The sequence below is a fragment of the Choloepus didactylus genome, chromosome 4 (genome assembly GCF_015220235.1).
Source record: "Choloepus didactylus isolate mChoDid1 chromosome 4, mChoDid1.pri, whole genome shotgun sequence".
In the NCBI taxonomy this organism is placed as follows: domain Eukaryota; kingdom Metazoa; phylum Chordata; class Mammalia; order Pilosa; family Megalonychidae; genus Choloepus; species Choloepus didactylus.
This window is the reverse complement of record NC_051310.1, coordinates 153,923,246-153,931,947: the sequence shown is the minus strand read 5'-3', so window position 1 is coordinate 153,931,947 and position 8,702 is coordinate 153,923,246. Positions and strand designations below refer to the sequence as shown.

Genomic DNA, 8,702 nt, shown 5'->3' with positions numbered 1-8,702 from the left:
GCCATGTTTTCACTGTTTGTCTTTATTTCTTTGATTAACTGCTCCAAGTACTGTGTCTCCTCTGAGCTTTTGATTTGGGTGTTTGGCTTTGGATTATTAATGTCATCTGGCTTTTTCATATTCTTCAAAATTTTCTGCTATTTTTGGCTTCTTGGCATTTGCTTTACTTGAAAGGGTTCTTTTAGGATATGTAGAATTATTAATGGCTAATCTATAATTTTTAGATCTACAGCTTGGTGGCATATACTTTAACTAACCAGCAGATGGAATCTCTGAGTCACCTATTCCCCTCAAGTCACTTCTCCCCAACTTTGTGTTTGTGGTTTTTGGGGGTGTGATTCTTGTGGGGTCCAATTGGTGCACCAAGTTTGGGTGTGTTGTTGGTGTCGTTTGCCCTGAATGTAGTGTGTGTGTCTGAGCAGTTAGGGAAGGAGGGCAGCTTTAACAATCAAACCTCTCAGGTGTTCCTGGAGATTTAAGGCTGTTGCAAGAGTCTAAACCTTCATTTCAGTATTGTCACAGATTGTCTCTGCCACTGACCCACAAGTCTTTGGTGTTGGTATATGGTTCCTGGGATTTCCGAGTGGGTCCCTCTTCCAAGCTGTGGCCTTCTAGGGCTTCTGCTGAGGGAAGGCTGTGCTACATCACAAGTGTGCTCCATCCTTGAAGGGAAGCTCTGGGCTGCCAGGCCAGGTAGGGGCATTCCCAGCCTGCTGTAAGAGTGGCTGAACGGGGCATGTTAATTTCCCCCTTTTTGCACAGCTCCACCTTCCCAGTTCTGGGACAATTAGCTGTGGGTGCATGAAAGGCTATTTTCTACACCCAATATTGTGGTATGTGCATGTGTTGCTGGAAACACTTCCTGTCACACTGGATTTTTTGGCGTGGCTCAGGGCTGTGGCATCTGGGCTGGGAAGGAGCATTCCCAGCCCACCAGGAAGTTGGCTGCAAGGGGTGTGGTTGTTTCCCCTTTTGGCTCACCTCTGCCTTCCTCGCTCCATGAGAATTAGCAGCAGGTGTGTGAAAGGCTGTCTTCCACACCAGATATTGAGGTGTTCTCATAGCCCATTCCTGCCACACTTCGCTGTGTGGTTCTCGCTGCCGTATCTGCAGCCACCTTTGGGGTTTTAAAAAAGAACTAGTCTGTCTCCAAACACCAACCCATGGTTTCTCCACACCACAGCATGGCTGCCAGATATTCGGCAAGCTTACTCACTCATTTCAGAACACAGACTCCTGGTTTCACCAAGTGCATGGTCCCTGTGGATTTAGCAGACCTTGTCCAGCTGGTACGTCACTGGAACTTGTGTTCTGGGTCACTTTATGGCTTTTAACTAGTATTTTTCACAGCGGTGGTTTTTTTTGTTTTTTTTGTTTTGTTTTGTTTTGTTTTGCCCTGTCTCTCCTAGTCACCATTTTAGGTTTTCTGGTCACATTGCTTTTAAGTGGCAGAGTTGTGGTTTGATCCCATGTCTTTCTGATCCCCAAGAACTAGTTCTTTTCTCCAACAGCATTTGGCCTTATATTTACTGTATTTTTAAAGCTCCCCAAAGTGATTCTAATGAGCATCCAAGATTGAGAACAATTGTATAGAGTGTTCTGAAGACAATATTTGATTGCCTTGCAATAGTAGACAAGTCATTCTTCAGCCTTGGTTCCTTCATGCCAGCCACTTTTAATATGTTCAATGCTGCATTATGCAGCAGGCAGAGTAAGGATGCAAAACAGGGGTCTGAGGGACAGAGAGAGAACACTACTGAGAGTGTGAGTGAGAATGAAAGAGAGATTGAGTTTGGAAAATGTGATATTTCATATTTTAAAAGGATTAATGCAGTCATCATGGTAAATATCCAAACTTTGTTGAACATTATTACACATACATTATGGTTTAGTGGTTTGTTTTGTTTTCATTTTGAATTCCTTGTTGGGGAGAGTCCATAAACATCCAGAATGTCAGGCACCTAAAGTCTTATTCTGGCCCTGTATTCATGTCCTGAGAGGAAGTCCAAGGACCAAGAGATGTGTCCAATCTCTCCCTCTCTATCTCTCTCTCTCACTTTTATTTTTCCCTGTGGTAGCTAATGCACATGTGCTCATCACAATAAATGCTGTTTGACTCACACAAAGACAAAGGATCCAGAATCCAGGCTGCAGTCCTATTTAGAGAGTTGAATCCTACCCTTCTAAGACACAAGTGAGAAAACTGAATGGTGCCTCAAATTGGGAAGCACCAAATGGAGGGAAGGGCAGGAAGCCTCTCTTGGTCTCTCTAAGCCTGTTGCTCCTCATCTGTAAAATGGATCTAATATAATACCACCTCCTGATAGGGACTCAATAAAACCAAATATGTGACAGCATCTAGTAGAATTCCTGATACAAAATGATAGCTTCCTTCCTGCCTGTCTTGGAAAGAAAGGAATTCACATTGAGTCCTCTGAAATAGAAATTGAGCTGCTCAGCACTTTTTGTTTGACTGTAAAATTTGAACAGAATCAGAAAACTTCTTGCTCCTCTCAAATGATCCCATGAGACACTGAAGTTATTATAACTTTCTGGGGAGGTATTAGGTAATCATTGATCAAGATATATGTTGATGAAGACTACAGGAGAAACACATAACATGGTTCCTTCAACCAAGATATTTATAGCCTGACTAGGGTCATATATTTAATACTTTAATTAAGGGCTAGTAAATGATATATATAGGCCAATACAATCCCCGTCCTGAAATGTTTGGGCCCAATGCATTTTGGAGTTCTGAACTTTTTAGTTTTTAAAAAGTAATGTTGTGTCTGTCTATCTATCTATCTATCTATCTATCTATCTATCTATCTATCTACCATATATTGCTTAAAAACCCTAGAAGAGGGGTCCGGCTCTGTTGTAGTTGCCACTGCCAGGTGCCTCGGGACACGGAGGTGGTGGAGGAGGCAGAGGGCCCCATGGGCATTGCCGCCACCCACCGCCCCCCTCCCCTCTACCTGAGCTGCCGCAGCAGTGCCTCAGGCGAACGCAGCCAGGGAACAGATTTGATAATGGGCTGCATTAAAAATAAAGAGAACACAAGTCCAGCCATTAAATATAGAACTGAAAACACTCCAGTGCCTGTGAGCACAGTATCAGCCATTATGGAGCAGAACACACTGCAATGTCACCATCATCATCAGCGAAGGGAAAATCTGTTAATTTGAGCAATCTTTCCGTAACACCATTTGGAGGATCCTCAGGGGTGACACCTTTTGGGAGAGCATCTTCCTCATTCTCGGTTGTGCCAGCTTCATATCCTACTGGTTTAACATGTGGTGTTACAGTATTTGTGGCCTTATATGATTATGAAGCTAGAACTACAGAAGATCTTTCATTTAAGAAAGGTGAAAGGTTTCAGATAATTAACCATATGGAAGGAGACTGGTGGGAAGCAAGATCAATTGCTACAGGAAAGAATGGTTAGATCCCTAGCAATTATGTAGCACCAGCAGATTCCATTCAGGCAGAAGAATGGTATTTGGCAAAATGGGGAGAAAAGATGCTGAAAGATTACTTCTGAACCCTGGAAATCAATGAGGTATTTTCTTGTTTAGAGAGAGTTAAACTACTAAAGGTGCTTATTCCCTCTCTATTAGTGATTGGGATGAGATGAGAGGTGACAATGTGAAACACTACAAAATTAGGAAACTTGACAATGGTGGATACTATATCACAACCAGAGCACAATTTGATACTCTGTAGAAATTGGTGAAACACTACACAGAGCATGCTGATGGTTTATGCCATAAGTTAACAACTGTGTGTCCAACTGAAACCCCAGACTCAAGGTCTAGCAAAAGATGCTTGGGAAATCCCTTGAGAATCTTTGTGACTAGAGGTTAAACTAGGACAAGGATGTTTTGGTGAAGTATGGATGGGAACATGGAATGGAACCACAAAAGGAGCAATTAAAACACTAAAACTGGGTACAATGATGCCAGAAGGTTTTCTTCAAGAGGCTCAGATCATGAAGAAATTAAGACATGATAAACTTGTTCCACTCTATGTGGTTGTTTCTGAAGAGCCGATTTACACTGTCACTAAATTTATGTCAAAAGGGAGTTACTAGATTTCCTTAAGGAGGGAGATGGAAAGTATTTGAAGCTCCCACAACTGCTTGATATGGCTGCTCAGACTGCTGATGGCATGGCGTATATTGAAAGAATGAATTATATCCACTGTGACCTTCGGGCTGCTAATATTCTTGTAGGAGAAAAACTTGTGTGCAAAATAGCAGATTTTGGTTTAGCAAGGTTAATTGAAGACAGTGAATAAACTGCAAGACAAGGTGCAAAATTCCCAATCAAATGGACAGCTCCTGAGGCTGCATTGTATGGCCAATTTACCATAAAGTCCAACGTGTGGTCATTTGGAATTCTACAGACAGAACTGGTAACAAAATGCAGAGTTCCATATCCAGGCAAGGGAAACCATGAAGTGCTGGAGCAGGTGGAATGGGGGTATAGGATGCCATGCCCTCAGGGCTGTCCAGAATCTCTACATGAATTGATGAACAATTGTTGGAAGAAGGACCCTGATGAAAGACCAACATTTGAATATATTCAATCCTTCTTGGAAGACTACTTCACCACTACAGAGCCACAGTATCAGCCAGGAGAAAATTTATAAGTCAAGTAACCTATTTTATATGCACAAATCTGCCAAAATATAAAGAACTCATTTAGAGTTCCTCACTTATGTACAGGAAACAAAAGAAGAAAACCTTCACTCTACATGTTTTTTAATGGAATTTTAACTGGAATTCCAGACATGGTTGCACAAAACCACTTTTTTTCCCCCAAGTGTTAAACTCTAAAGTACCAATGATGAATTTTCCAACTTATTTAAGGGTCCAAAGAAAGTATAGCTAAGATGTTAATGACAGTGTGAGTGATAGCATGACAATGAAGAGCAACAAGGCTACTGTTTATAAATTCTTTTCCCCCCATCCCCCAACTCAGAATTGTTAAGGGAAAATTATTTATCATTACAGCCAAAACTTGGGACATAAAAGTTATACATAATAAAATCTAAAATCAAGGAACTTCATGAGACCAAACAATTCCATTCCAGTTTAAAAAAATTTTTTTTGCATTCATTAAGTAGAACTGCTAATATACAATCTTAATATATGCCTCCTTTTGCATGGATATGGGCCAGGTTTCTCGGAAGCAAAAAGGAATATAAGCAGCATCTAAAACTTGATTAAATGTTAGACCTCAGCAGTGGAATTTGAAAGTATAATGTACTATGTTAATATTTACAGAACTAGAAAGAGGAATAAAAAATTTTTTCACTTTACTCATTTTCTGAATAGTTTAATTTAGAATAATGAAGATAACTAGAAAGTGAATTGATCTTTTACAAGGTTGCATTGATTTAAAAAGGCAATATGTGATTGAAATTTTACTGTCCAATACAAGGGGAAATCTTTTAATCTTTAGATACCATGAAAACTAAGCCCCAGAATTTAAACAATGCTTTTTCAAAAAATAGACTTGATATTGTAGATGTTGCTAATATGTGCTTATGGGGAAGGGTGCTACATGTATAAAATATTACTAGATCAGGGACTTGAATGCACTTTTGCTGTTAGTGAGTATAGACTAAGAGAGAAAAATGTATTTAAAAGAAATGAGAGAAAAAATGTGAAATCTTTACAGGTAGATGAATGGAATATAATGTCTAATGTTGATGTCATGGAGTGACAAAATGGCTTTGCTGGCACTCAGAGCTCCTTACTTATCTCTTTTCTGAGACTTTTTAAGAATTACAAGGTATGACCATAATTTTTTTAGTATACAAACTACGAGTGTTATATCCTCAAAATAGTGAAGTAAAAGCTTCACATTTATTCCAGTGATGCAACTTTTCCTCAAAACATTTTTAAAACTCCAGCTTTCAAATTTCTGTTTTATCTTATGTTCACTTTTTAAATATACTCAATGGTGACCATTTTTTCTCTTTTAGAATATAATTGATTTGAGGAGGAAAACTAATTCAGAATAATAATAATAATGCAAAAAAAGGGATGGTTTTTGCCCATTTAAAATTAAAGTGGAGAAGTGCAACATAAAGTAAGACTGGTTTTTATGACTAAGTTACAAAGAAATTCCAAAATATGAGTTTGAATAGCAGCATTACTGGTATAAGTGTCTAGCAAAAGAAAAATGAATCTGATAAAAGTCTGGTATTTATTTTTTTTTAATATTCTATTTTATAGTCACACTTTAAACAAAGCAATAACATCAGGTCCCCATATTTTAGGAATGTAATTCTTAACTACCATCACTTACCGGATTTAATAAAGAAATTTAAAATTCTGTGCCATCGTATGTGTTGGAATTATAGAATGTGACAAATGAACTTCAGGCAAGTTGGCAACAATCCTAGTACTAAAAATTGTGATCATTTCTTATGTTTACATAACCTGCTTAGTATTGAATTCCTCTACCAAGGGGTCCTGCTAAGGAAGAGTGTATCATTATTTATCCTTAACTTCTACAAACCTGTGACATCAGATTTTTAAAGGGCTTTATGTGAACTATGATATTGTAATTTTTCTAAGCATTTTGAAAAGGGTAACCTTATATATGTACAAATGTTCTTAAGAAATATAAGGCAGGAAAAGTTGATGGTATTCATTAGGTTTTAACTGAATGGAGCAGTTCCTTGTAATAACAATTGTACAGTAAGGAAATAAAACACTAACTTAATGTGTATTCAGTTTAAATGGGTATGTATTTTTAAATTGCCAAGAAAAATAAATAACTTTGTACATTTGACTTTTTTCAACAGCTTGTTTTCTTCAATCTCTTAATGTAGAACTTAACCCTTACCAAAAATAAAGTTGGTGAAAACAACTTTCCAGCACAAACACTATTTTTAATGAACAATGGTAGCCTAAAACTTAATATTTTTATAAAATATTGTAATATTGTTTTGTGGATAATTGAAATAAAAATTCTTATTGAATGTAAAAAAAAAAAAAACCCCAGAAGAGTCTGTCTGAGAAAGTACTCATAATCGAGCACATGAGAGCATAAAGATAATAAATAGTATGTTATCAACTCAGTCAGACTTGGTATCTAAATAAGTTTGTGAGCCACTTCAAAACAAATATTTCAGTTTTCAGAGTTTCGGGAATTTAGGAACAGAGCATAAGGAATTGTGGGTCTGTTACTTATGGGCTAAAGCATATATATTGGAAGTGCAAAAAGGGAGCTACATTGTAGCTGCAAGAGTTGGGGAAAGCTCCATGAGAGACAGAATTAGACTGTAAATGAGTTAGTGGGTGAATTGCCCCCATTGTCAGCATGTTATAGCTCTCACAGAAGCTGTGTTTTTCTGTTCAAGTCACGAGGTACCCCCAGAGTATTTTGTAAATTGTTTTCCTGGGTTTGTCTCCACAGTCAGATAAAAGCCTGACCAATGAAATTTGTCCAAATTGGAAACTGAAAGAGGGAGACAGGCATACTCATTGCACAGTGTGGAAGCCCTTAAGGAGAGAAGCTGATGGGAGCAAATGAGAGGATGTAACCTCATCTGAAAATGAAAGAATATAGGCTTCAATTCCTTGCTAATTATAGTCTCTTAATAATTCACTCCATACAATAGATTCTTTGACTTTTGGTTAAGATAAAGTCACACTTGAAGCTCTTTCACATGCCACTCTCAATCCTAATACCCTTAGTTAACCTACCAGACAAATTCCTAACCTAGCTGATTTTCTCTGACTCCTAGTCTTCTTTCCTCCCATCCTACTTCTCCTTTTCTCCCTTGCCTTAGATAATTTATTGGCTGTTTCCTTTGAGAGGAATTCCTCTCAGGAAAAATACGAATCTGCCATGGCCTAGGCCTCACCTCCCCCCATTTCTCCACCCTACTTCTGAAGGATTAGGACACCTTGCGGATGCAGATATACTTTCTTTTTAACATCATTAATCCTAAGAGGTCATTGCCAAGAGAGGTGAGTCAGAGGTGCAAAGGGAAATGTTGAGTCAGGAAAGTATGGAATAAAACTGAAAGCAACACTTTCAATGGTTGCCTGCTTGCAAAAACAGGAAGGATGAAGGAAAGTGAAGAATACATAAATGAGGAAAAAGGAAAGTGTGCCAGTTGGATATATTATGTCCTCTAAAGAGCCATGTTCTCTAATGCAATCTTGTGGGGTCAGATTTATTAGAATGTTGATTAGGGTGTGACCTCTAGACTGAATGGAGATTTGACCCTGCCCATTCAGGGTAGGTCTTGATTAGTTCACTGGACTACTTTAAGAGAGCTCCAGGCCCAGATGCTTGCTGACGCTGACACTTGGAGATGTTTGGAAATTTGGACAGAAGGACATTTCGAGATGCCCCAGAGAAGCTAAGAGAGGACCCCCAGTGCTTAGAGAGAAATGCCCTTGGAGAACAAGCAAGGATGCAGAGCAGCTGAGAGGGACTTTTGGAGGGACTGAGATGTGGACAAAAGGATGTTTGGAGATGCTAAGCTAAGAGAAACCCTGAGACATTTTGGACAATGCCATTTTTGGAACACAACCTGGGAACAAAGGAACAGCTGTCACCAGCCACATGCCTTCCCAGCTGACAGAGGTGTTCTGGACACCGTTGGTCATTCTTCAGTGAAGGTATCTTCTTGTTCATGCCTTAGTTTGGACTCCTTTATGGCCTTAA

General features: G+C 38.9%; 1 pseudogene; it reads left to right on the top strand.

Moving 5' to 3' along the window:
* Positions 1-3,035: 3,035 nt before the first annotated feature.
* On the top strand, positions 3,036-4,656 carry LOC119533479 (annotated as a pseudogene).
* Positions 4,657-8,702: the final 4,046 nt, after the last annotated feature.